Below are 26,540 nucleotides of genomic sequence, written 5' to 3'. Positions count from 1 at the left end.
AATGCTCAGATAGTGTCTGATAAGATTTGCTGTGAGACAACCCAATTTGGTAAAGATCTGTCTCTTAGGGAGTGCAGAAATCAATTCATGATGGAACAACCCCCCACCTCAAAACCAATATGGTTGTGTGAATCTTGCACCAAAGGAAGTTTGTGTGTTTTGTTCAGCTCTGTTCCCTGCTGAATAACCAACCTTGGACCATAATCTTTGCAGACAGGGTTGTATTATGACTCAAATATACGGTGATATCTGTTCAGTAGAATAATCTTACACCAGTTCTTGGCTTGGAATTTAAAATATTGACTAATGGGCTATGCAGAACTAATATAAATCTAAGCCTCAGCATTCTCTAACAAATTTATTGGACAATTACAGACTATTTTGTTAATTCACACAAATGAAAATGTGCATTAGTGATGATTAATTTACCAAAAGGTGGTTAGACTTTGATTCACTCAATTGTCCAGCCAAAGCCTCGGTATCCATTTGCTAATGGTTGCCTATATATTACAAATGTCAGCACACACAAAGTGCCAACCTTGGAACTTTAATTACATATTGAATACATAATTTATTTGAAAGGCAGCTTAGTGGCATAAAACACCGTAATTGTGCTCTACTTGTTCACAAATTAAGCCATTTTATAGATCAGAAGCTTCTGTCATTGCCTGCTTTGGGTTTTCTGCTCTTCCATAGGTTTGACTTACAGCCTAAAGAACCACAATGTTTCATGCGCACCTGTGGGTGACTCTCCCATAACTTTTTTGTATGTGGCAATTCTCATTTACGTGAAGAATGTGGATATAATGTAATGTAAACTGGCTATGCACATATATGTTTTGGCTCTGCCATACATGTTGTGAAGTCATATGTGCTGTGAAATCATTGCAATTATTTCCAGTGAGTATGATAAATTGGCTGCTATATAACCTCAGGAAAGTTCTTTATAGTGGTGCAAATATCTGCTCAATCCTGAACACCACTGGGTTGTCAATTTTTATCTCTGTCAATTATTATCTCTCTCAGTGTTGTTGTAGGATAAAATGGGCTACCCCCCCCCATATATGCTGCTTGGGGGTCCTTACAGGAAGGGTGGGATAAATATGTGACAATTGTGTACACTGTGTACACAATTGTGTACACTGGACTGTGCTTATGCTGGTGAAGCCCTTGATACCAGATGGCATAGAATGTTCACAATTATTCCAAGTCCTCAGACCACAAAGCTCTCAGGACATGTTCAGCCCAGCTGTTGACTGTGGGAGAAGGATAAATTTCCAATTTGGCCAGGATTAAAACATCACACATACCGTATTTTTCTGTCTATAAGACACCCCCTATTTTGGGGGCCTCAAAATTTAGAAAATACGGGGGATTGAGTTTTGGAAGAGGATTATTTGGGGGGCAATTCTGAAAATCACTCACCCACCAGAACGCAGCACACAACTGCTCGCCTCGCTTACAATTGCCGCTTCCAATCTCGGGCTCATGTTTCGTTCCCCCAACAATCAAGCAGCAAAACGCCGCTTAAAATCTCAGGCTCATGCCAAAAAATAATTTGCCCGCTCCCCCTCAGCACTACCCATGTATAAGACGAACCTAAATTTTCAACCTCTTTTGGGGTCAAAAAGGCTCGTCTTATACACAGAAATATACAGTATTCTGTGGGGGAGTCTGAGGACTGGGGTTTGCTGGAGGTCCAGAAACAAAGTGGCTGAAGGAAGGATGCAGAGTAAGTAATGGACCTATGTACAGGCACCTGAGGGAAGAGGGGGATGTTGAAATAAATGGACAGAGAGGTTTTAAAAAATGATCTGAGACAAGCAGAGGGAAACAGGGAACAGTTTCATATTTTGTTCTGTATTAACCAGCTTCTTCTATGGGCTGCTGGCTTCCAGAGTATATAAAACAGGATGATAATAACATCACACAAAGCAACCATAGTGATAGATATAATAAGGAAATATAATGTACCAAAGGAGCACACAGTGGACTTTGAATCTCAGTAGCTAGCTCAACAAGGAAGGTGAAAATTTCTATAGATAGCTTGTCCGGCATACAAAAGCTCCCATTCATAATGCTGTGCCTTTATTTTAGGGTGGTACAAAACCCCTCTCCACACACAGTGCCTGCAGCTTGTTTTCCGTAAAAATTAAAATGAGTAGAACGAAATTGTGAATGAGTCCCGCTAATTGGATGAGGTGTTGGGAAGAGGATGAGGTTGAAGGTGCTTGTTGCATTTAAAAAAGGTAATAACTGGGAGGTCATGAGCAACTGATTTTAGTTTGGACTAGTTTCCATGGGTAACTGCAGGGTTAACAGAGAAAAAAGTGGGCTAGTGTGATATGTTTGGCAGTTCCGAATTTGGAAATTAATACTTGATTGATATAAAATCAGCTGTAGCTGGAAGAAAACACATATTTCTGATCTATGATAATGAAGCTTTTTACTTTTTGTAGGGATGGGGTTGAGACTTTCAGTTTGCCTTTAAAAGTGAATCTACCAAATCCACACTTTTCAAAACAGTGCACAAACTGAAACAAAGACCTTCTTCAAAATTCACATTCTTGTGAATTTTGCAATGCAGCTCTCCAGTCAAGTAAGATGTACAAAAATGCATATAACCATGGTAAAGTTTGCTTTTAAAAGTGCATATATTAGTGAAAATGACATTTAAAAATACATTAACTGGGGGAACTTGCCTTGCAAAAATTTGTATGTTGGGCAAACTTGCATATAGGATATGTGTATATTAGGAGAAATTTGCACTAAAATGTTGATGAATTTTCATGGGAACTTTATTTTTTAAATAACAAACTGATATTGAAATAAAGACAACTGTAGACTAAAAAATGGGAAATGGTGAGAAACTGGAAATGACGTATTTGCCCTACTCTAGAAAAATGCTGTTGAAATCAACCTGGCTTCTCCAGAATAAATGTTTTGATGATTCCAGTTTTTAAAAAATTATTTAAGACAAAAATATTTTTTATTTTCACAAGTGCAAAATTGGTCTCAGTGGCATGGGAAGTGTTTGTTTATGAGTGCTGAGTAGGGTCATTTAGTCCAAACCCTTCAAGGGTCATTTAGTCCAAACCCTTCAATGCAGGAATCTTTTGGGGCAATTTGGGGCTCGAATCCACAACCCTGAGATTAAGACTCCCATGCACTACCAACTGAGCTACCTTGTTTCATTCAATCGCTCTGGTTCAAAGTGGTTCTTAACTCTCTGTTAATCAGGGTTCTCATTTGTGAATATGCTTCTAAGGCTGTGTACACACAACATTGTATTCTACATTCAATGTGCACTGAGATCTTGGTGTGTGTTTTTTTACAGTGCTCCTGAAACCTGCCTTACTCCTGAAAAAGCAGGTAATGGTAGCAGCCAGGAGTGCTGCACTTATGCAGTTTTTACCCTTGCATAGAACAGGACATCTTACCATGATAAGCCATATAACCTTGAGGGTTGGCTACTATAATCTACTCAGCGCTGGGCCGCCTTGAAGATGACTCAAAAGCTGCAGTGGCTGCACAATACTGCTTAATCAATTCAAAACAGATTAGCATGACTATAAGCCATGAGAGTTTTTTTGTCGTGACAACCAGAAGTGCAGCCTTCATTTCTAATGACAATACATTTTCAAACCAGAAACCGAATAGCCACAGGGGATTTGCTATCACCTTAGTGTGAATCTATGCTATAGCATCTGTTTGACCACTGTTGGTAGACAAAAAGTTGGTGTCCTAGCCTTATTCTGGTCACAGTGTCCCATTCACCCCTTCCATGTGCATTCCTGTCTAGGTTATCATTCCTATTAACTGGTACGGGTCTTTCATTAACCCTTCTACAAATTTTCCCCCTTCATTTTATCTGTCTCGGTCCATGCATCCAAGCTGTCATTATTTTGTGGAAGGGATTCAAGTGGATGCCAGAATTTTAGGTTTGTGCATGTAAAGTGGAGTAAAGGGTTCTGCCGCCCTAATGCAACAAACCCACTTTTAAAAAAACACAGGCCTTCTTTCAGCTTGGAAAGGGACAGGGAAGTGCCTTGAAGCACGTGAGGTGAAGAAATGACTTGTGAGAAGGTATTTAAAAAACCTTGCAAGCAAATCAAGGTGAATGGAAGATGAATGCTCATTGTTGTATGACCATCCACAAATGATCAACAAAAATGGGATATAGTCTAACCCAGGGGTCAGCAAACTTTTTCAGCAGGGGGACAGTCTACTGTCCCTCAGACCTTGTGGGGGGCTGGGCTATATATTTTTTGGGGGGAGAACGAATTCCTATGCCCCACAAATAACTCACAGATACATTTTAAATAAAAGGACACATTCTACTCATGTAAAAACACGCTGATTCCTGGACCGCCTGCCAGATTTAGAAGGTGATTGGGCTGGATCCAGCCCCTGGGCCTTAGTTTGCCTACCCAAGGTCTAACTACTGCATACAACTTGTACAAGCAAATCAGGATTAATGCTGAATAAACAGGTAATCTGGAGGAGCCCTGAGGTGGGTGTGAATATCACCACCAAAAATGGGCATCACAGCTCCTGAAAGAACGAAGGGGTTACTCAACAGCACCCCTTCCACCTTGTCTGGTCCATCTAGTCCAGCATCTTGCTCTCACAGTGGCCTGTGGAAGCAGAACATGAGCAGAAGAGCACTCTGGCCTCCAGTGGTTTCTAGCAACTGGCTTTCAGATGCATTTCTGCCTCCCAACTGCCTCCAAAATTTAATTTCTTTTTGAGCTCCAAATGATCTCTTCTACTTGCTTTGTTTAGCTGTTAAAAATCAGACTTCGTGGAACACTGCCGGTTTGTGGACAATCATTGGTCAATTCCAGTAGTTCTGGGACAAATAATAATAATCAAGCCATTGGAACTTGAATCAGCCTGGACACCAGTGGTGGCTTGCGAGGGCAGCAGTGGCAGTGGTGTCCTCCTGGTACTGGCACGTTGCTCATTGAGATGGAGATGTGATTGGTGCCTGCAGAGCTGCTACCAACCTGGAGCTTCTTGGCCTCGTTGCTGCCTCGCCCTTCCCTGTCCTGTCAAGCGCAGTCTGCTGCTGGGAGGACACCACTGCCCCCCCATGAGCACCCCAGCTTAGCACCCCAAGCACCATACTGAACTAAAGTTCCATATGTAGGGCGATGCCTTATCTAACTCATATCTGGCTTCTCTGAGGGGCAGTGGCTCTCCAAAGTCCCAATCAGGTTATCTGCCCAAGCCTAATGTTGGAGATGCCAGGGAATGAACCTGTGGGGTCTTCTGCTTGCAAAACATGTTCTGTACCTCTGAATGAGTCTTTCCTATCTGTTAGGAACTCAACCCTCTCTAGGAGGGAGGGTGCCATTTGAAATAGGCAAGACCTTTGGGCGTGGTCCCTTGCTCGCATGGTTGCATCATTTATACACAGCCCTCAGCTATGTGGGATGTAATCACAGACATTCAGCTCCCATGCGTGAAGGGTAGCTTGGTCACGAAGGAGTCCAGCTGCTGCAGAACAGCCGCCTAAAACATTTTCTCTGCGATGATGCTGTATAGTACCTGGTGCATGTCTGTGACAGCTGAGTCTTCAACACCCTTTATCACCAGAGGCTTTGTTTCCATGCCAAATCCAAAACACTCCATCCAACGTGTGTCTTGCCAAACACATTTGGCTAGTTATTAATCTGGAACAGACCATATCAAGTTCAAATAGACTTCAGCTGGTTTCAAACAGCATGGAGAAAATAATGACATCTTGAACTTTACATTATGTAGGCGTCTGTGAGCTTCCTGTCAGGTGTTTTAAAGTACCTGTCTCCATTTTTATGCAGTCTTCTGATCTCCTGCTCATATCATGCTGCCCAAAGGTCATTTCTATCTACTCTTTTGTCTTTCAAAATCAAACTCTAGTATTTACATGCTAAGCTCTTTTTTTTTAAGCTGTTGTTTTTCCCTTAAAACATTTTTAGCCTTACTGAATTAGCACAGATGCTCCAGCTTCTCCCATCTGTATACCTTGCAAATACCAGGTTTGTTTGGCAAGCTTTTGTGCTGTCAGGTTTCCTGTTCTATAATATGATTTCCTTTTACAGGCACTTTAGGTTAAAATACCCCACCAAAAAAATTCTACATGATTCCTGCTGTTGGGCTTATTAGGAGTTTGGCTACCTTACCACAATGAAAAATTGATTTTTCTCATTGAGTCTGCTCATAACACGGAGTTCCATGTGGTTGCTTCAGAATATGAGCTGAACAAGCATATCTCAATTTTGGCATGCACATGGTATAGAAATAATAATAATAATAATAATAATAATAATAATAATAATGACACCTGCACTGTAGACCTAAGCTGGTTTAGACAGGAACCTTGAAGGTTGTAATCAAAAATCCCTGGATTCTTTAGGGAAACCACAATGATTTAAATTCTGTAGTGTAGAAATTCCCAAAGTTAGATTGAATGGGGAAAGTGGCTATATGAAACCAGCCCGGGCAGCTCATTCTCCCACACTTGGCCAATGTGTATCTTTTGCTTGTTTTGTTAACAAAACAAAACAAAAAAAATACACTACAGATCGCTTTTAAAGGCACTCTTGAAAAGTTTCATCTAAGCTCTAACTTATTCATGGACCATGTTCTCAAATGCCTTGTGTGCATCCTGGCTGCTGCATCCTAAGCCTGAATTTATAACTGTCAAGAATGTTCCTCCAGCTTTATAATGTTTAAAAGATGAACACCCAGAACACTCTGCTAAGTTTGAGCTCAGGAGATTTTCCATATTTTTATTTATTTACTCTACACAACAAGGCAACCTGCAACGACTCCCAATTGAACCCAAACAAGCATTAGAATAGAGAAATTACATATAACCACCAACTCCAAAAATTGCATTACAAATTCCCAATGGTTGCATCTTTCCTAATATTTTCCCTCCGCTATTATTTTATTTATATGTCTTTATTGCCCTGGAGCTTCATACTGAATTTAATCCCAGTTTATTTATTTTATTTATTTAAAAGCACGTCTAAACTACTTAATATTTAAAATCTCTAAGCAGTGTACAAAAACAAACAAACCTACAAATAATAAAACCATATCAGAAAAACAAAGGGGGAAAAAAACTAGAAATCTAGTAATACTATCTTATGGACCTGGGCAGAACAATAGGCTTTTACAAGATGTCTAAAGCAAATAATGGGTGATGGCTCATGTATAGCAAAATGAAGGGGATTTCAGAGCATAGAGGCAATAGCAGAAAGTGTTCATTTTTGGGTCATTGCCTTCTGGTATTCTGTAGAGTACTGTGGCATGAGTAAAATTTCCCCAAATGACCTAAGTCAAACAGAGCCAATGTGGTGTCTTCCTGATGTTGTTGAACTACAGCTCCCATCAGCCCAAGCCAGCATGGCCAACGGCCAAGGATGATGGGAACTGTAGTCAAGCAATATATGTATGGCACCACATTGGCTATACTATAAACTAAACTTTAAACTAAGTTTAAATAGTGCCACTAACCATAATGCACAGCTGTGGTACACAGCCTCCTAGTATTCCTGTACTTACGTAAAAGCCCAGCCAAGAGAAGTCTTCAGAAAACTGACCATTGGAGTGATGTTTGGTAGAACAAACATCCCCCCCACCCCTCAAAAGTAAGGTAAGAGCAACAAAGCCCCCACAATCTGATAAGTATCTCACAAAAATTTTCCACCCCATTTGATATTTTTGAATGCGGTATCTTTTACCATGAATTGACAAAGAATGGTTATTGAGTGAGAATGGAATAAATTTAAAGTGACTTTTCTTAATAGGAATCTGTAAAGTTTCACTATTTGGGGATGTGTCTGTGGTATCCCTGAGATTCAGTGCGTAAAAGTGCTGTAGTGTAGCTGCCACTACCTTGAAAACATTTTGTTACCGTCCTTTGCTTAAATTGTCAGAAGCAGATTTCAGGACCACCATTTAATTTATTTGTTTGTTTGTTTTCCATTGAAACAGATTAACAAATGCAAAGGTTGCTTACCCGTTACCTGGGTGGTTGCAACCTGACGCAGCGGCTCCCCTGTCCTCCCAGAGCCACACCATTTTGTTTGTGGTCATTGGCTCCTTCTCCTGGCTGTTGCAGAGCATCCTGGGTTCCCGCCAAACCCAGTCTTGAATTCTGACCTATTCATGGTGGCCTGAGGGTGGGCTGGGGCAAGGGAGCAGATCATGCATCAGCAGTCTTCACTTTGGTCTGCTCCCTGGGCATTTATGTGAGCCAGCGACAATTCCTTCAACTGTGGATTGGGTCAAAAGAAGGGTGTTCAGATAAGAGAATGATTAACCATTTCCATTCTGGTTGTTCACACACACCAATCAGATGAAAAATAATCTTGCTTGGGAGGGAGCAGAAGGACAACCAGTTAAACTGTGACTCCTCCACTCTGAGTAATATCCTAAGGGCTTTTTGGTGTTTTATGTGACCCACTGAATTTGTGTAGTATAATTTGACTCACAGGGAATGGATTACAGTATTTTGACACTTACGGGAGCCAGATGTATTTTTCTCCCCTTCACTTGGCAATTTCCAAAGGCACAGGTGCGTATCAGAATGCAACCGCCTTGCTTCCTGAGTGTTTCTACATCTCTTGATTGCAATCCATGCTGAACCAGCTTGTATTATGAACTCTGTGGTTAAAAGTTGAAAGTGCTAGAGGCAAAGGTTGTAAGCGATGAGAACTGTTCAAGTGATCACTGTCAGCCACAAGAACAAGGCATTATGTTAGTTAGGTTTAAATTAGCAGGAAGTAGAACCATTCTGAACAGGGCAAATCTAAAAATTACTTTAGCCCTACTGAAGTCAAGTGCAGCATTATCCTAGAAGCTGGTTGTAGTAGGGCACTGTTGAGGAAACTTTGGCCTCCCAGATGTTGTCATGCTTGCCAGAACTGATGGGAGTTACAGTTCAGCAACAACTAGAGGGTCAACAATTCCCCTTCCCTGCTCTAGGGTTAGGGACAGTCTAGTGAAACCACTGTTGAATCAAATGTGATGGCAAAGCCCATCCAAGCTGTGTGTAATATGTTGCTTATGGTTTGCTTATAAAGAAATATCCATGTGTATTCAACATACATTTTACTGGATTCCCATCTAAAGGATTTTCTGGCGTATGAACCTACCCAGTGCTGGGGATCCTGTGGGAAGAGATGTCAGCTTTAGTTTCTATTGATTTATCATTTTCCCAATCAGTTTGGTTTGCTCCATTTGTGATTTTTATTTTTTTAAAAAAAGGTTCACATGGAAATTTATATGCCAGGGATGATTGGAGTTGAATGATCAGAGCTCTAACTTGCTGCCTCTCACTTCAGGGAAACTGGTTGCCAACAATTATTTGCATTGAAGCAAAGTAACATTTGCATATATATATATTGGTGAAAATTTGGTAGTTTTATCCTGCAGAAATCTGGTCACTAGCCTCTAAAGGAGCACTTTTTGACATTATCAGTAGAAGTGCACTCAGAGCCTGAGCAACTTGCTAAAGTTAATTGCCTGAAATTCACACAATTTAGTTACCGTTTAACAATATGCAGCCAATAACAATGTAATGGTGCATTCCTAATTTGTGGTTAATCAAAGCCAGAAGAATAGAAGCAGTGAGAAAATACATGCCACAGATTTGGAAAGGCACAAAAAGTCCAAGAGGGTGCAAGCATGGCTGGTGAGTTAGAGTTAAGGAAGATCCAAAGGCCAAGAAGACTTCTTTAAAGAAATGGAAGTCAGGTCCAAATGTGGAAAATAAAAGCATCCTCAACTCTGACCAAGCAACTATAAGCAGGCAATGAGGCAAGTGGAAGATAGATTTTTGAACTGCTAATAACAAAAAAAATATTTAAACAATGTTTCTTTAAATACATTAGAAGTAGAAAACCACCTAGTTGGCATGTTAGATAATGGAAGAGGTGTAAAAGGATTAATAAAGTTGAAGATTGCAGAAAAGTTCAATGATTTCATTGGGGAGAATATTGTAGAAATACCCATACTTGGGCCACTTTCTCAGGAGGGACATTTGTTTATTCCAAATCAGGTTTCAGTGGATTCAAAAGCAGAAATTTGCACTGGACCTCCTAGGGAGGAGGCATGCATAAAAGGACCTCCAGTGATGACCTTGGGGTCTGGGCAAGTTCTTATGGGGAAAGTCCTGAGGTACAGAGGTCCTGAGTTGCATAAAGCTTTAAAGGTCAAAACCAGTGCTTTGAATTGGGCCCAGGTACAAATTGGCAGCTGGTGCAGTCAGGCCAGAACCAGTGTTATAGCTTCTGGTTCCAGTTAACCATCGAGCTTTGGGCTTTGAACTTTCCTGTGTCAACACGTAGGGAGGAATTATTACAAAGAGGGATACACAACATGTGTGTGTGTGTGTGTGTGTGTGTGTGTGTGTGTGTGCTTTGATGAATAAACTCATTGATGTAATGCAGTTTCCTGCACATTTTCAGCCAGCTGTTCTTTTGTTCCCTAGTCTTAATACTATTTTTTTAAAGAATAAAATAAGATCAGAAGTTAATTTTGTGATTCCTGGAGGGCATTTTTCTTTCAGAAAGTTTTACAGAAGCCTTCTAGAATATATTATGCAGGTGATTCCATGAATCCATAATATGAGAGCAATTAACTGAGCCTATTTTGAATAAGTTCTGCTCCATATTAATTGAGCAATAGATTGTATTTGTGTGGTGGAAAGAAGCTGTGTAACAATAAAATTAAAATTAAAGGTATTTTTTGTTTTTTTTTAATCTCCTTCTTGACAAACATATATTAAGAGCCTGAGACTTAATTCCAGTTGATCCTCTCTCATGATTTGTGAAAGACACACCTGATTTTCCAAAAAGGTTATTGGAGATTTAGCATACTTCAAAAATAAAAATAAAATCTAATTTGAGTAGCAAGCTGACTTTTTACACTCACACACTTGCTAATTTACATTAAATGTACCTGACAGTTGATATACTACCGCAACAGTAGGAGGCAACCAAGAATACTTGATAGGAAGACTTAAAAGGAACTGAACAGATTCTGTTAAACTGTTAAAAGGAATTTAAAACAGGATTTGCTCCAGGTTCAAGGGAGTGTGTGGTGGTAAAGTCCCCTCTGGTGGGCTCTCTTGTCTACAGGAATCCAGTTGGCTTACCTCGTAGGAGCATCAGCAACCGGTGACAACAGCAACAGGTTTCCCAGTCAGTCTCAGGTGGCTGCCACTTTAATTTCTGATCATAACCCAACATAGTGTCACTCCAGGGCACTGTGGGAAACTAGAGCGGTGGTCAGGAGACTTGATTTAATGAGGGCTCAGGAAAGGCCATGCCAGGACTTTGGGTCTCTGGTAACTTTCCAAGGGTGCTGTATGCAGCCATTTTGTCTGCTTCTTTAAATAAAATCTCCCCAAATATATTTCATACATATATAATGTTTCATAGTGACTGTAACTCATGCAGGCATGGCCAACTTGTCATTTGCCAAGCTAAGCGCTGCCCTAAACTGGACAACAATTTCCTCATTCTTGAAGCCCCAGGCAGCAAAAATAATGCAATATCCTTCTAGGGTTTTGCATTTGGCTTGGTCACAAAGTTGTGCTGGCTTACAGTAATATTTATATCTAGCTTCTGTCATGTCATTTGCAACCGGGTGTTATTAGTGATGTCCAGCCTTCAATGAACCACTAAATCAAACATAACCTTGAATCACTAAGAATAGCTGCAAATTCAACCTTGTGTACACCTAGGCATATAAAGTAGCATATGCAAATTAAATGCAAACTGGTGTCCTCTTTGATGCATTTCCGCTTTTTGTGGGTGTGTGAGTGGCTACTTTAATTCCAGAGGGTACCTAGATGATTAGAACAACTTTTGGGGGGCAGTGTAAAGGTTTGATGTCAGGAAGGAGGCAGGCTAAGCTCTGTTACCTGGGAAGAACTCCACTTTTGGATCTCTGGACGCTGCCCAAAGACTTTGGAAAAGCCTCTAAGGTTCCCTTAAAAGTGGCAAGATAATATTTCAAGGCTTTGTTAATTAAAACAAATGCACTTTATGCTCATATATTATTTCAATATAAACTTGTCCAGATACTATTATTATTCTAGTAGATGATTTATTTTTCTGGCGTGTATAGTCTCTGGGGTAACAGCTACCTATGTATTTATAACACATTAACAATGAATCTTGAATACTTCCTTATTTGGAGCCTTTAACATGTAAGTATCACTCCCCTCCTCCCCATACTTGCTTTCTGGGGACTCATCTGTAAACATGGTCACAGAAATTGGGCTGTGCTTCAAATTGGGGCTGCATAAATACTAATAAGGGATAAAAGAGTCAATCTTTCTGGTCTTTGGGCATTTAGCACATTTATGTCAGATATGCCTAAATGCTCAAGAAACGTCGTGTATGTAGAACATGATTCATCTGCCATTTACCGACTTCCCCTGAAATAAAGTTATGATCATAATGGAGTTCACACTTGATTCTCTTAAAACCTTATCTTACAGAACCCAAGTCAATGTTGTAACTCACTTGGCAATGTCTTTTCTTGGAGGCTATTAAATATATATAGAACCAGTCATAGCAGGGATTTTTGCTATGTAATTTTTCATAGAATAAAAATATCCTATTGTGATAGTTATTGATCAAAAGATTTCTCTCTAAATGGAAAACTTCTATCATGCTCCACAATCTTAGGCTGCTGATACTGATACATTTAACCCTTTGCACAGAGGTTACTATAGAAGGCATCTTCATAGTAAGTATGCAGTAACCATGCCCAGAATTTCAAGTACCGTAGATCATGTGTGTGTGTTAAATTATATATATTGGGGTATAACACATATGGCTGTAACAGATAAACAGTAAATATAAAAACCACCGGATTCCAAATGTCTTTTAGGAAATCCACGTTTTCTTTTGCCCAAAGGTGCTCAGGGCTGGGACCAGGTGGGTCTCCCTGTGGAGAGCATTCCATAAAATTGGCACCACTACTGAGAAGCCCCTGCTCCTATTAGACATCCCGTCAGAAGGGTTATACGGACCAGAAGCTCAAGGTGTGCATAGGAAAGCACATCTAGGAATAGGCTGTCCTTAGCATACCCAGGTACCAATCCATTTAGGACTTTAAATAGAAGAACTAGTATATTTAAATTGAGCCCGGAGATGGAAAATCAACAGAGGTAGATTGAAAAATGCTGAAATAATATGCTCGAGTGATGGCAATCTGGTGGCGGTGTTACCAGCTGAAGTTAATGGACTTTTTCAAGGCGGGCTCAGATTCCTCCTGGGCCACATCAATAACTGCTGCCTTCTGATCCATCTGTGGATAAAAAGCTTTGCCCTAACTCCTCTGTTTCTTTAAACCATCTCATTGTTTTGGGCAACTGAGTTTCCATGAGCTTTAGTGGGATGGGAAGATAAAAGCAGAGACATTCAACACTGTGTTCATTGCAGTCCTTAATGTTGGCACACTGCAATCAGAGCTGCTATGTAATGTGTTTGGTGCATGTGTGTTAATGTGTGTAAATGTATTGTTGAATGCCTGGAGGATCTTATCTTGGGAGAATGGGCAGGAGGAAGTGATCACAGAATTAATTTGTTTCAGGATTCATTTTTTTAAAAAAAGCATTAGCCAAAGGAACAATAATGTCCATGTATGAAATTTGTATGTACTAACTATAAGAGGAATGTTTTATTTACTGTACTATAAGAAGTGAATATTGATTCACATGCCTTCTGTTTTGTTTTCCGCTCATGTTCTGCAAAACATCTCCAAAAGGAGATGAATAATCTCTGTAATCAGCTCCACTACGTTTTTTTTTGGTGGCGGGGGTCCCACATCCAAAAGGATGTACCCTTAAACTTCATCAAACTCAAAGGAATTAAATCCCATTTATTCCAGTGGAATAGAAATATTCCACAATTTTGTAGCAAATGTACCACGTGCTCGGGAAATGTGGAGTTGTAACATAGTCACAAGGTTTTCATGGAAATCTAAATTACACTTTTTTTGTTGTGGCGGTTGCTTAGTACCAGCAAATTAATGTCGTCTGGGTTGAAAATTTAAGTGCTACTCTGCAAATTAAAACCTACATTTTCCTTCAATTCGCTTTAGGACTGGAAGTAACATTCTTGAGTGAAGTTTTGTAATTAAAAGCAAAACAGAGGCCTGAGGATGATAGATGTGACCTGCAGCGCCAACATACTGAAAAGCCTGTGCAATTTTTCTTTGGCAAGGGATAGGCTGTAGATTTATCATCGGGACAGCAAACATATCCACTTGGGGTGGGGGTAGAGGAAGCAATTAAATATAGACCTTGGTGACAGTGCCTGTCACAAAGAAGTGTATGAATATCCTTACATGAATTTTAAATTAAAATCTGGGCTTTATTGTCCTTGTGAGTAACTTCATGTTCATTTCATAAGCCAAGCAATGAGATTAGTGATAGATACGTTCCACTAAATGCAATATGTGGAGGTATTCTTGACATGAAGAGATAAAGCAGTCATAGACAATAGTTACTAGTGGTGCCTGTCACATAAACAAAAATAAAATAAAAGCATTTGGCTTGCAGTCCTTTACCCAAGAGTAAAGACATGCAGAGGATTGTGCTGCAAATAGCAATTGAATGTCCTACATGTTCCGAGAGACAGTCTACCCTAGTGCTCTTTGACGGTGTAATCTGTATTCTTCTACTGGTGGATATGATTAATGGCCATCTAATAGCAGTAAGAAGCTGAAAACATTTCCTTTCCTCCCTACAAAAATCTGAAAGCATTAACCTAGGCATAAATGGCATAAATATTTGAAAACATCGGCTCGTTAGGACCAATAATGTGTATAATAACAGCACTTTTCAAGTTTACTGCTGTTTTCACTACCCCAGATGGCTGCAAAATTGGACTGTGAGCTTCCATTGTGTTCTTTCCCTCTGCCTAGCTAACAAAAGGATGCTAACATTTCCACTCACCATTACACAGTATGTATGTTAATTGTGTAAATGGCTTTATTACACTTCTAAATTTGCTCAGAGCAGCAAGGCAAGATGGGAGCTCTCTGAATGTGCAACTCGGGTTATGTACTGGTTGGGGTTCTTCAGCATGGATAATGTTGCACTGCTGTTTAGTCAGCCTGTTTTTCACAGAGTTTTTCTATTATATAGTATTTGACTTTTGTTCCCCTGAGAGGCATCAAGCTTTAATCTCTTCTTCCCATTCCTTACTACAGCATAAAACTTCTTGCGTCCCCTTGCATTATAACCTTTGGAGAATCTGGGTTTTTAGAAGTTACCTCCTGTTTGTGTTGAGGTCGGAGAGGGAAACTATGGTGTATAATGGTACATGTAACCTGCTGGGGAATACTACTGGAATTTATGAATGGGCTTTAAATTATAACCTGTCTTGGTTATAGTATGTTGTGGATTTGGGAAAGGTACTCCCTGTGGGAGGAAACCTTGCAACAGTTTTGTCCTAACACCAGGAAGCAGCAGGAGTCAGAATAACTTCAGTAGCTGTATTTATTTGTGACCAACAGATCAACAACTCAGAATAGCAAATAGGACTTGCTAAAGGTTCCAAAGGAACCACATCCACATGGAGAGGAAAGCCAGGAAGTTTCTGTTAGAGAACAGACAGGCTGCACACACTGACTATACTGTCTAGTCTTATTGGCTGTTGCTTATATATTCCCTAATCTTATGCATTGGTTAATGGGTTATTGGTTTATATTTTCATTTTTCTTAATCAGGTTTTTTTTTGTCCCATTGGGCATCTCCTGTTGCAGGTGTGGAGACCCTGTGGCCCTCAAAATATTGCTGAATGTCAATTCTCATAATCCCTGACCGTTGCCCACCTAGGGCTGACAACAGTTGGAGGGTCAAAGGTTCCTCATCCCCATTCTATTGGACACATATTTTTATTATATATTCATGAATTGTTCATTGGTTATTATTGGTTGTGTGTTAGTACCTTGTTAATAAGTCCTTCATTGTATTCTATATAGTGATGTTATGGATTATTGTTTTGGGGGTTATTATATTTTGGGGGAATTATCATATTTTTAATAGTTTTGACACAAACTGTTACCTTGATCATTATACCTCTTGGATACGGAAAGGGGGGTATTTTTTAAAAATTGACCATTAGAAGGGGAGATGGCAGACCTTTGAGAAGGAATGATATTTCAGCACCAGGTTATTGTGGTCAGTTCCAAAATCCACATGAGAAGTCAAGTGCATGGACACAATGCCTTTTTTCATTCTCTCTGTGTATCTATGCTTATTTTACCGTAATGTTGGTACTATTTAAGAGCAATTGACTTTCTCGTTCATACTGTACTCTTTCCTTAAACAACCTGAGATGTTCTGATAAAAAAGCGGGAGAGGAAGGGAAAGAGATTTGCTCTTCCTTTCATTCTTCTAATAGGGAGTTAAGATCCCTCTCTCCATGAGAAGAATGTGTGATGGGGGCTGCAGTCCCAACAGACATTTCTCATTCATCTGTGCTGGTATGTGAAGGGGTCGGCTTTGACTGGACTTAACCATCCAGGCGTCATTTACCTTTACCTTTAGGGATGTACCAATGTGTGTACCTAGAGCTCCTTCATGTGATGGGACCTTAATTGGACCACGATCCACCCTCTGCTTATGTGGATCACTATGCACAAAAAGCCTGCTCAGTGGGTGGAAGACCAGAGGACATGGCTATCATGTGCACCACCCCACTCATAATTATGGGGTCATCTGAATCCCCAAGTAGAATGTTCCATTTATAACTTAGATTGGCGTGGTGTTAGGTGCGGAGAAAGCAATTTATGCATTACGTTCCTATATCAGAGATTGTATGCCTCTGAATACCAATTGCTGGGGGAATCGGAGAGGGATACTGCTATTGCACTGCTTCTAGGCTTCCCATAGGCATCTGGTTGGCCAATGAGGGAACTAGAAAGGCCCTTGGTCTCACCCAGATGGGCTCTTGCATTCTTATGCATTCTTTTATGAGTGTCATAGTAGAAGCACAATAAGAGGAAACACAACTCACTTGTAATTCCTGTCCTGTTTCTTTCTTCAAATACCTCAAAGCTTGTCTTTGTGTAAGCCAGGGAAGACAGCTTCTGCATTCTACATTCCACTGCCAGTTCCTTGCCACAAACGTCAAATAGTTACAGTTAACATTGTTTCTGGGCAATGGATTGGGTTGGCTGCTTCTTTACCTTTGGATTAGAGAGTACGACATCATAGTGGTTGCACTGCCTGCCCTGCTCCTGGAGTCCAGCTTGGGAACTGTTTTTCCTTACAGTGTTTTTTCATAGATGCCAACATTTCATACATCACTAAATTTAGAGACTGTAATTAATGGCTTTTGTTTGCCAGCTTCAGCCAGCATAAAGTGCTCATCTGAAGTTGAATGATTTCATGTTTGTTAATTGAGGGAAGAAATAAATAAAATGCCAGTCAGAGTGATGAAGCTTCTCGGTGGAGGACTTTGTACACTGTTGTAGATTTCCCACAGTTTTGGAGTCATCTGCATAATATGTCTCTCCCTGTTCGTGGTGTACGTGAGAGAATATGGGGGTGGTGGTTGGTTATTATTATTTTTTACATGCATCATTTTATTTAAAAAACAACCCAAAGCAATTTCCATAAAATAAATATTGATAATAACAAAATCAACAAAGTATCATGAGACACTATTAAAATATTTGTAGTAATCAATAACAGCTTAATTCTATTTAGCAGTGATACAAAAAGAGAGATCCAAGCAGATTTAATCAGATTTAACCTCCAAAGGCTTTGGGAAACAAATGGGTTTTCATTATGGGTCAAGAGTCCATCAATGGAGTGGCCATTCAGGCATCCAAGGGGAGGGTGTTTCATAACTGGGTGCCAGCACAGAGAAGGCCCCTTTTTAGGGCCCCTGTACAATGATAAACATCTTTCAAATGACGTTCAGAATAATATATTGACTTCTTTTGTTGTCAGATGTATTTTGTTAGCATTTGAAAATGTTTCTGGTGTGTGTTGTTGTTTTAAGTGTCAGTGAGTTAATAGATTTGGGTATAGTTCTTTTCTCTAATAAGATAATGCTACAAAGGTCTGAATGTTCATCAGTGTTCTAGTTCAATTTATCTGCATAAGCTATAGCAATATGAGCAGTTGTCATTGCAGTGACAGTGAGTGGTATTCAATTATGTTTTATTCAGGATAGAACCGCTGAAATTAATGGGCCTAACTTAATAATGTTCATTAATTTCAATGGGTCTACTATGAATAAAGCTTACTTGAATAACACCCAGTAACTTTCCAGCCAGACGAACACTCCTCAGATTCCTTTTGGACCAGGTGAACATGCCAGAAGACATGCACATCTTGTCAGGCATGGGAAATGTATGCATGTAGAATTAGATACATTTCTTAAAGCAACACAAAAACAGTAGGGTGGTTTTCTCTCTGCCCCTGCTTCCCATTTTTAAAAAAAGGACACACACTTACCCTAATCGGGGATGTCCTTTGTGCTTGATGGGGCATATTTGAATTTTATACTCATGTATCCATACCTGAGGGACGCGGGTGGCACTGTGGGTTAAACCACAAAGCCAAGGACTTGCTGATCATCAGGCCAGCGGTTCGAATCCCCGTGGCGGGGTGCGCTCCCGTTGCTCGGTCCCAGCGCCTGCCAACCTAGCAGTTCGAAAGCACCCCTAAGTGCAAGTAGATAAATAGGGACCGCTTACTAGCGGGAAGGTAAACGGCGTTCCGTGTGCTGCGCTGGCTCGCCAGATGCAGCTTGTCACGCTGGCCACGTGACCCGGAAGTGTCTCCAGACAGCGCTGGCCCCCAGCCTCTTAAGCGAGATGGGCGCGCAACCCCAGAGTCGGACACGACTGGGCCCGTACGGGCAGGGGTACCTTTACCTTTACCTATCCATACCTGAATACCAAACATTAAAGAGAGAGTTTTTATCCTGTATTTTTATGTTGTGAACTGCCCTAAGATCTACAACTGATGGGCAGTATACAAATGTAATTAATGATGATGATATCCATTATATGAGCTTAGTATGAGTTTGTCCAAGAAAACAGGAAAATCTGACTCTTCTTGAAATATTTTTTTTCCAGTCCAACGTGTTCCAAAAACCAATGCTCAAAACATGTTACATTCGGAATACTGTATCTGAAAGCAGTGTCCGGGCAGAAATCGGCTAAATGTCCGGGAAAATCTAGATTTATGGCAACTGATACCAGTTTTTTGCAAAATTTTCCTAAAAAATAGCTGAAAGATGCCCAATTTCTTTGCGAAAATAAGGTGTGTCTGCTCAGAGCTGGTTGTTCTAATGTCCAGGCGCTAACTTTTGATGGGAAACCTCAAGTCCCCTTCTCTGTCCTGTTGCTCTTTTATTTTTCAACTTTGACCCAACAAACCTTCAAACAGAGAATGGCAAAGTAGGTCACACAGCCAACCTTTGTGGGTTATTGTTTTCGAAACTTAAATTCAACAAGTCTGATGCTGTAGTATGACAACAGAATTCACATTCAAGTGCTAAACAACAAAGCAAAGAATAAGGGGAAATACACAGGATATTTGACCAACATCAAACTTGAGTTTGAATTCTTGGGTGTGGGCCTAGAAAAACTGATCTTATGATGAAGTCCATCTGAGAAATGCAGACTAGACCTTGACTCTAACCATAGCTTGCTTGGTAATGTTGCTAACTTTTGTAAACATGGTTGTGGACATGATTAAAGGACTAGAGGATAGAATACTTTTAAGCTAGCCTTTCGTTAATTCTAGTGCTCTCCAGCTAGAAATTTCCAGGTGGAACCATGCTTGCTACATCCTGAAATTATATTTTCTGAATGATCACATCCATTTCGCATCCTCCACTTCACACCAACAGAGGCAGGCTAATGTGCGTTTCAGAGCTGGAAAAATCAGCAAAGAATAATTTTGTCTGTCAAATTTTGGTGACAAAACATTTACTTAGTGTTATACAAAGCACTAATAAAGAAGAGTCAATAGAGGCAAGAATGTGCAATCTATCCACTGTGAAGGAAATGTACTGTGTGTTTGATCTGAGGTGAACCATTAGTCACTAAGATAGCCATTTTGTGTGCTTGTAAAGGTGCTTGCCATTTCTTTTTTTTCTCCTTAACCCCCCCCCCCCAGATATATAAACAGCCAGGTAATCATCACAGTCCCCTATTTCAAAATTGCCATCAAATGGAAATGTTTCTAATAAATAATTGCTCTGAATTTCAGGAGTGCATTATTGCTTTTTGGTGAGTACACTCAAATATGAAATGGATTCTTGTGGAAATCTAGCCAGTTGCCTTATTACATCAATGAGATGTCTGATATGACTAATAGCTTTTGAATAAATGAGCAGGGAGTTCAGCTAAGGACTTTCAGTTGCATATTCTAGGCCTTGGTTTTGTGCACATAGTTTCCATCAACTTCCAGGCATGCATACAAAGGAGGAATTAGTACCCACGAGTGTTTTGTATAATTTATGCAAGTAAATTGATTTAAATTATTCAAATAGATGTCTGTACCAAGCCTACCATCTCAGGGGGAAGACGTTATGCATGCCAAAACATTTTGGAAGAAGTAAGAAGAGATGTGCAGTGTCGAAATGAGAACAGACACTGATTGTTGGGGGAGCAAAACATTCCCCTATATAAAAATTAATTAAGGGTGGTTCCAGATGGGGACTTAATTTGCAAATGGGTCGTTGAGTTTTTGCAGTTGGGTTGTTGGCAAAAAGTTACTTATCAGATTTTCCCCGGAAAGGGGAAGAGCCGTAGCTCAATTTCAGAGCATCTGCTCTGCAAAGAAGGACCCAGTTTCAGTGTCAAGGTAGGGCCGGGAGAGACCTGTATCTGAAACCTTAGAGAGCTGCTGACAGTGCAGATAATATTGAGATAGATGGACCAATGATTTGACACTCTGTAAGGCAGATTCCTGCATTCCTAAACCTGGATTAAAGGGGTGGGAGGAGTAGGGGTTGGCAGTTAGGTGCCAAAGCTATTACTTGTGTGAATGCTGCAAAAAATACCTTGCACGTATGAGAAGCACTGATCCTACAATAAATACCTGTCTGGAAATATCCTAAGATACTGCTATAGACTGGCAGACATTTTCCTTTCAAAGCTAGTGTGAATAAACAGTTAAAATATTTGTTTAAAAACTGAAGTGCAAAACTTGCTTTCACAGAAATTCCTATGTAGGCAGTGCCTCAGGTTCTGTCTTTACAGGAGAGTTTCTAAGAGATGGGGGCGATCCATCTTCTCTTTGCTTGCTTACTTCTCGCTTACTGCACCGTTTGCGGCTGCATTCAGTACTATGTGCACCAATCAGACCTGTGCATCTCCACAGGACAGTAAGACGAGGTGGGTAGCTGCCAGGTTCCTGAGGCCAAGGGGGCAAGGCTTACTGAGAAAAGCCTAACTCAGAATATAAATCCTGAGTCCGGCTTCAGCCAGAGCTACACATGTCGAAGTGTCTCATCCCAACTCAGATCCAGCAGTTTTTGTTGTCGTTTAGTCATGTCCGACTCTTCGTGACCCCATGGACCAGAGCACGCCAGGCACTCCGGTCTTCCACTGCCTCCCGCAGTTTGGTCAAACCCATGCTGGTAGCTTTGAGAACACTGTCCAACCATCTCGTCCTCTGTCGTCCCCTTCTCCTTGTGCCCTCCATCTTTCCCAACATCAGGGTCTTTTCCAGGGAGTCTTCTCTTCTCATGAGGTGGCCAAAGTATTGGAGCCTCAGCTTCAGGATCTGTCCTTCCAGTGAGCACTCAGGGCTGATTTCCTTCAGAATGGATAGGTTTGATCTTCTTGCAGTCCATGGGACTCTCAAGAGTCTCCTCCAGCACCATAATTCAAAAGCATCAATTCTTTGGCGATCAGCCTTTATTATGGTCCAACTCTCACTTCCATACATCACTACTGGGAAAACTTCAGGTGTAAACCCTGAAGAGGGGGTTTCCAGGTGAATGTAGGAGGCAGCTAGACTTAGCTGGATCCTCAGCCTGTTCAGCTTGGTCATGTGACCTTACAACCCAGCATAGTCTAAACTGGGGGAAAGGGTCGTGTAACTCAGTTTACAAGGCTTGTTTTCCCTCTCCCAGGCTTAGATCGGCTCAGCAAGCAAGAACACTGCTTCTGAATGGAGCTTGGATCTGGCATAGTTTAAGCTGGCATAACTTCCTCTGGCTTCCTCTTCTTAAGATTGCTTCCTTACTCCATTAAATCACAAAAAGTAGCAACAGGTGCCCTAGTTTTGAGCCCTAGCTTTGAGCTCGTTCCATATGATAATCCGTCTCAGTGCCTTTGCAGACTTGTCAAAACACACCAGTGTGTCTTCAAATTGTTATTTGGGAAACATCAATATATAAAATATATGCAAGATAATAATGCATTCCTTGTTATACCAGTTGGAGATATATATATATATAGAGAGAGAGAGAGAGAGAGAGAGAGAGAGAAACACCTTTCCACATCCCTGCTCTTGTACAAGTTCCAGTTACATTTCAATGGACTGTGCTCAGAACTGCTGCCTATCCTTCCCATGTGTCAGTCACATTAATTTGAATGCAAATTCTGTTCTTGAAGCAGAAAGGGAGGGAAGGGGGGGCGAGAGAAACCATTTCCAGAAATGTCACTAAACTTCAACAAGCATACGCTTGGCGAACTTTATGTAAAGGGGTTTAATAAAGGAAAATGAAGCATTTGATAAAAACTCTTGTCACTCAGCCATGTACTCAGGTGTACTTAAGGTAACACATGGCTGTCCTGCACTTAGACCAAGATTATTTGGGCTGCAGTTTGGTGCTCACCTACCTGGTAATAAGCCCCATTGATTCAGAAGGGGCTGGCTTATGAAGAGATATGTAAAGGTCTGAAAACCCATTTGTTCTGAGCTTCTTTTCATTGAGAGGCTGAGGCTGATGGGAGTTGGAGTCAATCAACATTTGAAGGACCACTGCTGGTTTTTAAACTGCAACTTTTAAATGGTTTTCATTGGTTTGGATCAACATTGTGCTTGGCTAACAGGTTCCAAAACTGCTTACTGTAATTTAGTTTTATTGAAATACAATACAGTGGTACCTTGGGTTAAGTACTTAATTCGTTCCGGAGGTCTGTTCTTAACCTGAAACTGTTCTTAACCTGAAGCACCACTTTAGCTAATGGGGCCTCCCGTTGCAGCTGCGCCAATGCTGCATGATTTCTGTTCTCATCCTGAAGCAAAGTTCTTAACCCGAGGTACTATTTCTGGGTTAGGGGAGTCTGTAACCTGAAGCGTATGTAACCTGAAGCATATGTAACCCGAGGTACCACTGCATTTTAGTTCCCCAAATCTTCCATTTTTGTGCCTTTTAAAAGTTTCCACTGCTTAAGTATTCCTGCAGAGTGATACAGAAAAACATGGAGACAGTGTTTTTGCCAATTGCTAAGTCAAAATTGAACCCTCTTTGTTTACTAGTTTACTGGTCAAGCAGTACAAAAGGACTGGCTTGAACCACAGGGACTTGGACACATGACATGCATATTTTAATTATATTATATATTTTTAAAATTATCATTCATGATCACATCAAAGAGCTTTAGTTTAAACAAAAGCTTCTTGCATATAAGTTTGGGTTGTTTCCGATTGATTAATGCTGCCACCCCCATACACACAAACACACAGAGTGTAGCCTGAGGCTCACAAACTGCTTGGCTACAGACCGGCACCTGCTTATTAACCCAGTAGGCATTGTGTTTTAATTAAAAAAGCAATGGGAGACAATATTTGAGCAGTGCTGCCACCATAAAACCTGCATCGTTGGGTGTGTGTTGCTGCAATGCAGGAGGGAAAGAAAGGCAGCTCAATTAGCCTTATCATCACTTTGTAACTTTCCAGAGTTGACTTCCTGTAATAAACTTTTGTCACTGAACCGTATTCCCACCAGACACCATCACAGCCTATTTTAAAAACTAAACACTCTTTCTGTTTGATAGATGAAGAGAGGAGTGATGCAAACAACTTTTAATTGCAAACAAAACATATTCAGCTCCTTTGTCTCGTCCTATTAAAGAACTGGATATGGTCATTGCTCTGCTATCATCATCACTTGTTGTTTATTTTGTTATTCAGATCCCTTAGATCATGTGTTGAAGCCAGACCCTGTGTTAAAGAAGCAATGGCTTCTTCTTCCTCCTCCTCCTCTTCTTCTTCTTCTTCTTCTTCTTCTTCTTCTTCTTCTTCTTCTTCTTCTTCTTCTTCTTCTTCTTCTTCTATAATTATTTATTAAAGCTTTTCCATAATACAATAAGATAAAATAGACTAATCTGAATACAAACAAAGTCAGAGAGAGAAATAAAAAAGAAAACAAAGAGTCCCCTCTCAATGGTAGCTCTTAACCTTTGTCTTACACAGAACCCTCTCAGCTCTCACCTGGGAGCTTTCCTTTCTTCTATCAGTCTCTCTCACCCTGGGAGGTCCTCCCTTCCTTGTCATCACTCAGGGTCCTTCCACCAACCATCCACCACCTTTATGTGTGTGTGATGGCCCCAAAATGGCCCGGAGTAGAGGACACTCAAGGAAAAGAAAAAAGAAAGAAAGAAGAAAAAGGACTTTCAATTTTCCATTTGTCAGAAGCATAAAAAGAAATTATTCAAAACATTCACTATAGAATGACATCCAGCTGTTAGAGAAAATTTTCCCAATCTTCCAACCCATTCATGCATTTGCCTTTTCACACAAACAGTCCAAAAGGGTTTCTCTAATTGTTGTTATTAATAAATGTCAGCAATAGGTTTTCTCTATTCAAATCAAATAACTTCAACAACCATTCCTCCATATTAAACAATAGTAAGTTATTCCATCTTTGTCCAACACAAGACTCTCTGCTGTGATCATATATTAAAATAACATTCCATAGTTCTTTTCTTGTTACGTATTCATTAACTCACACCCATTTCTATATCTTCCATTCCCATTTCCTGTTGTATTTGCCATCGTCTTCCATCCTGATTTTAAAAATTATCCCTTCCCTTTACACATTTTCTATCCCCCCCCCCAAGAAAAGCGCCAGAGGTTTGCTAGCTTTTCTTCTAAATTCAGTCCAAGTTGTACACAGAGTTCTTTCTCTCTCAGCTCTATTGCTGCTAGCTCAGGATGTCTATTCATCTCTCCATCCATGGCTTCATTCCACTTCTCCAACAAGACAACTCCACCATCTGGCTGCTTCATTCCTCTAAGCTTTTCCATTTCACCATCTGTTGCTGCCAACTCTACCATTTCACCCTCCTGTTCTGACAATCTTTTATCCATATTCTTCTCCAAAGTCTCTGTGTCCACTTTGATTCCCTATTACCTTCCCTATTTCATTCTTCTCTGCTCTACTTTCATTCCCCATTTCACCAGTCTTAAACCTAATCCATTTTACTTGCTCATCAAATATTTGCTGAATGTTAGAGAATGGTGTTGTTTTTTTGGTTTTGCCTTCAGCTGTTAATGATTGACCCTTCCTTTCTTCTTAAAGCCAAAAGGTAGCACACACTGAATGTAAATTTCCACTGGCAGACGGAGAAACCTTTCTCAGTTGTAAATTATAACCATCTCAGAGATGATTAAGAAAGGGAGAATTTTGCACACCCCAGGCCCATCAGGGCTCTTACTGGTTTTTGGGCACAATGTTGATTCCTCCACTCATAGGTTGCTCACCCTGTCAGGGTTCCCAGGAGCTGACAACTTCTCAGTCTCCAGACATAGAAAATGGCTTTTTCAGAGCATCAGATGTTCATCCCCTGTTCACTCTTTCTCCAGAGTGAATTTGATAGCCAAGTTTTATGCTTGGCTATCATCAATCATCACATAATTATCTCTGTTGGCAGCCTGCTAACCAAAGACATTCAGTCCACCATGTTCCTCTCCCAGAAGTCCCAAGCAATGACCACTTCTGTGACTGTGGTTCCTGCAGCTCCATCACTCTATGAGCTGAAACAACCATGGTCTGGAAATGGATGCAACAGTGGTTGTATAGTTTGAGCTTCGAAGTTGCCTTCTGGGTGTTTGTAAACCAGTTGTGTCTCCTTTTCTAGCATAGTTTTTGACAAAGGGAAAGTGAATATTTTGAAATTTGCACACATGCATATGGACAAGAACAAGAGACAGCTCCTTTCTTTCCTCTCTTGCTCCAAGAGATGTAGCCATGCTTTTTATATATTTTTCACCAAGAATACTGTACTGAAATGTAAGATTCTGCACATTTTAGAATACTAATGTACTGGTTTAGAATAAATAATTACCCAAGACTTACCAAGAAAAATTAGGCTACCATAGGAACAGGAAGTATTGATCTTAATATACTTGTTCCACTTTTTCTTGCCTGGTAATAAAATAGAGAGCATAAGGTTTAAATAGAAAACCATTCACTTCCCAATTGTTTTACTGTATTTGTTCTAAATTTAGGAGTAATTATGTCCTCATTGCTTCTAACAATTCACTTTCTGCTCTTTCTGGAGCATTTTGAATGATCAATATTTTGCCA

The 26,540-nt window shown here is 40.4% G+C and overlaps 1 protein-coding gene across 2 annotated transcripts in view; it reads left to right on the top strand.

Moving 5' to 3' along the window:
* LOC309369777 (schwannomin-interacting protein 1) overlaps window positions 1-26,540 on the top strand; it is a 368,814-nt gene that overhangs the window by 2,457 nt on the left and 339,817 nt on the right. The window lies entirely within an intron of this gene.

The sequence above is a fragment of the Podarcis melisellensis genome (genome assembly GCF_964234715.1).
Source record: "Podarcis melisellensis genome assembly, chromosome: 5".
Classification (NCBI taxonomy): Eukaryota; Metazoa; Chordata; class Lepidosauria; order Squamata; family Lacertidae; genus Podarcis; species Podarcis melisellensis.
The sequence above is the reverse complement of the archived record's forward strand: the minus strand, read 5'-3'. Positions and strand labels throughout refer to the sequence as shown.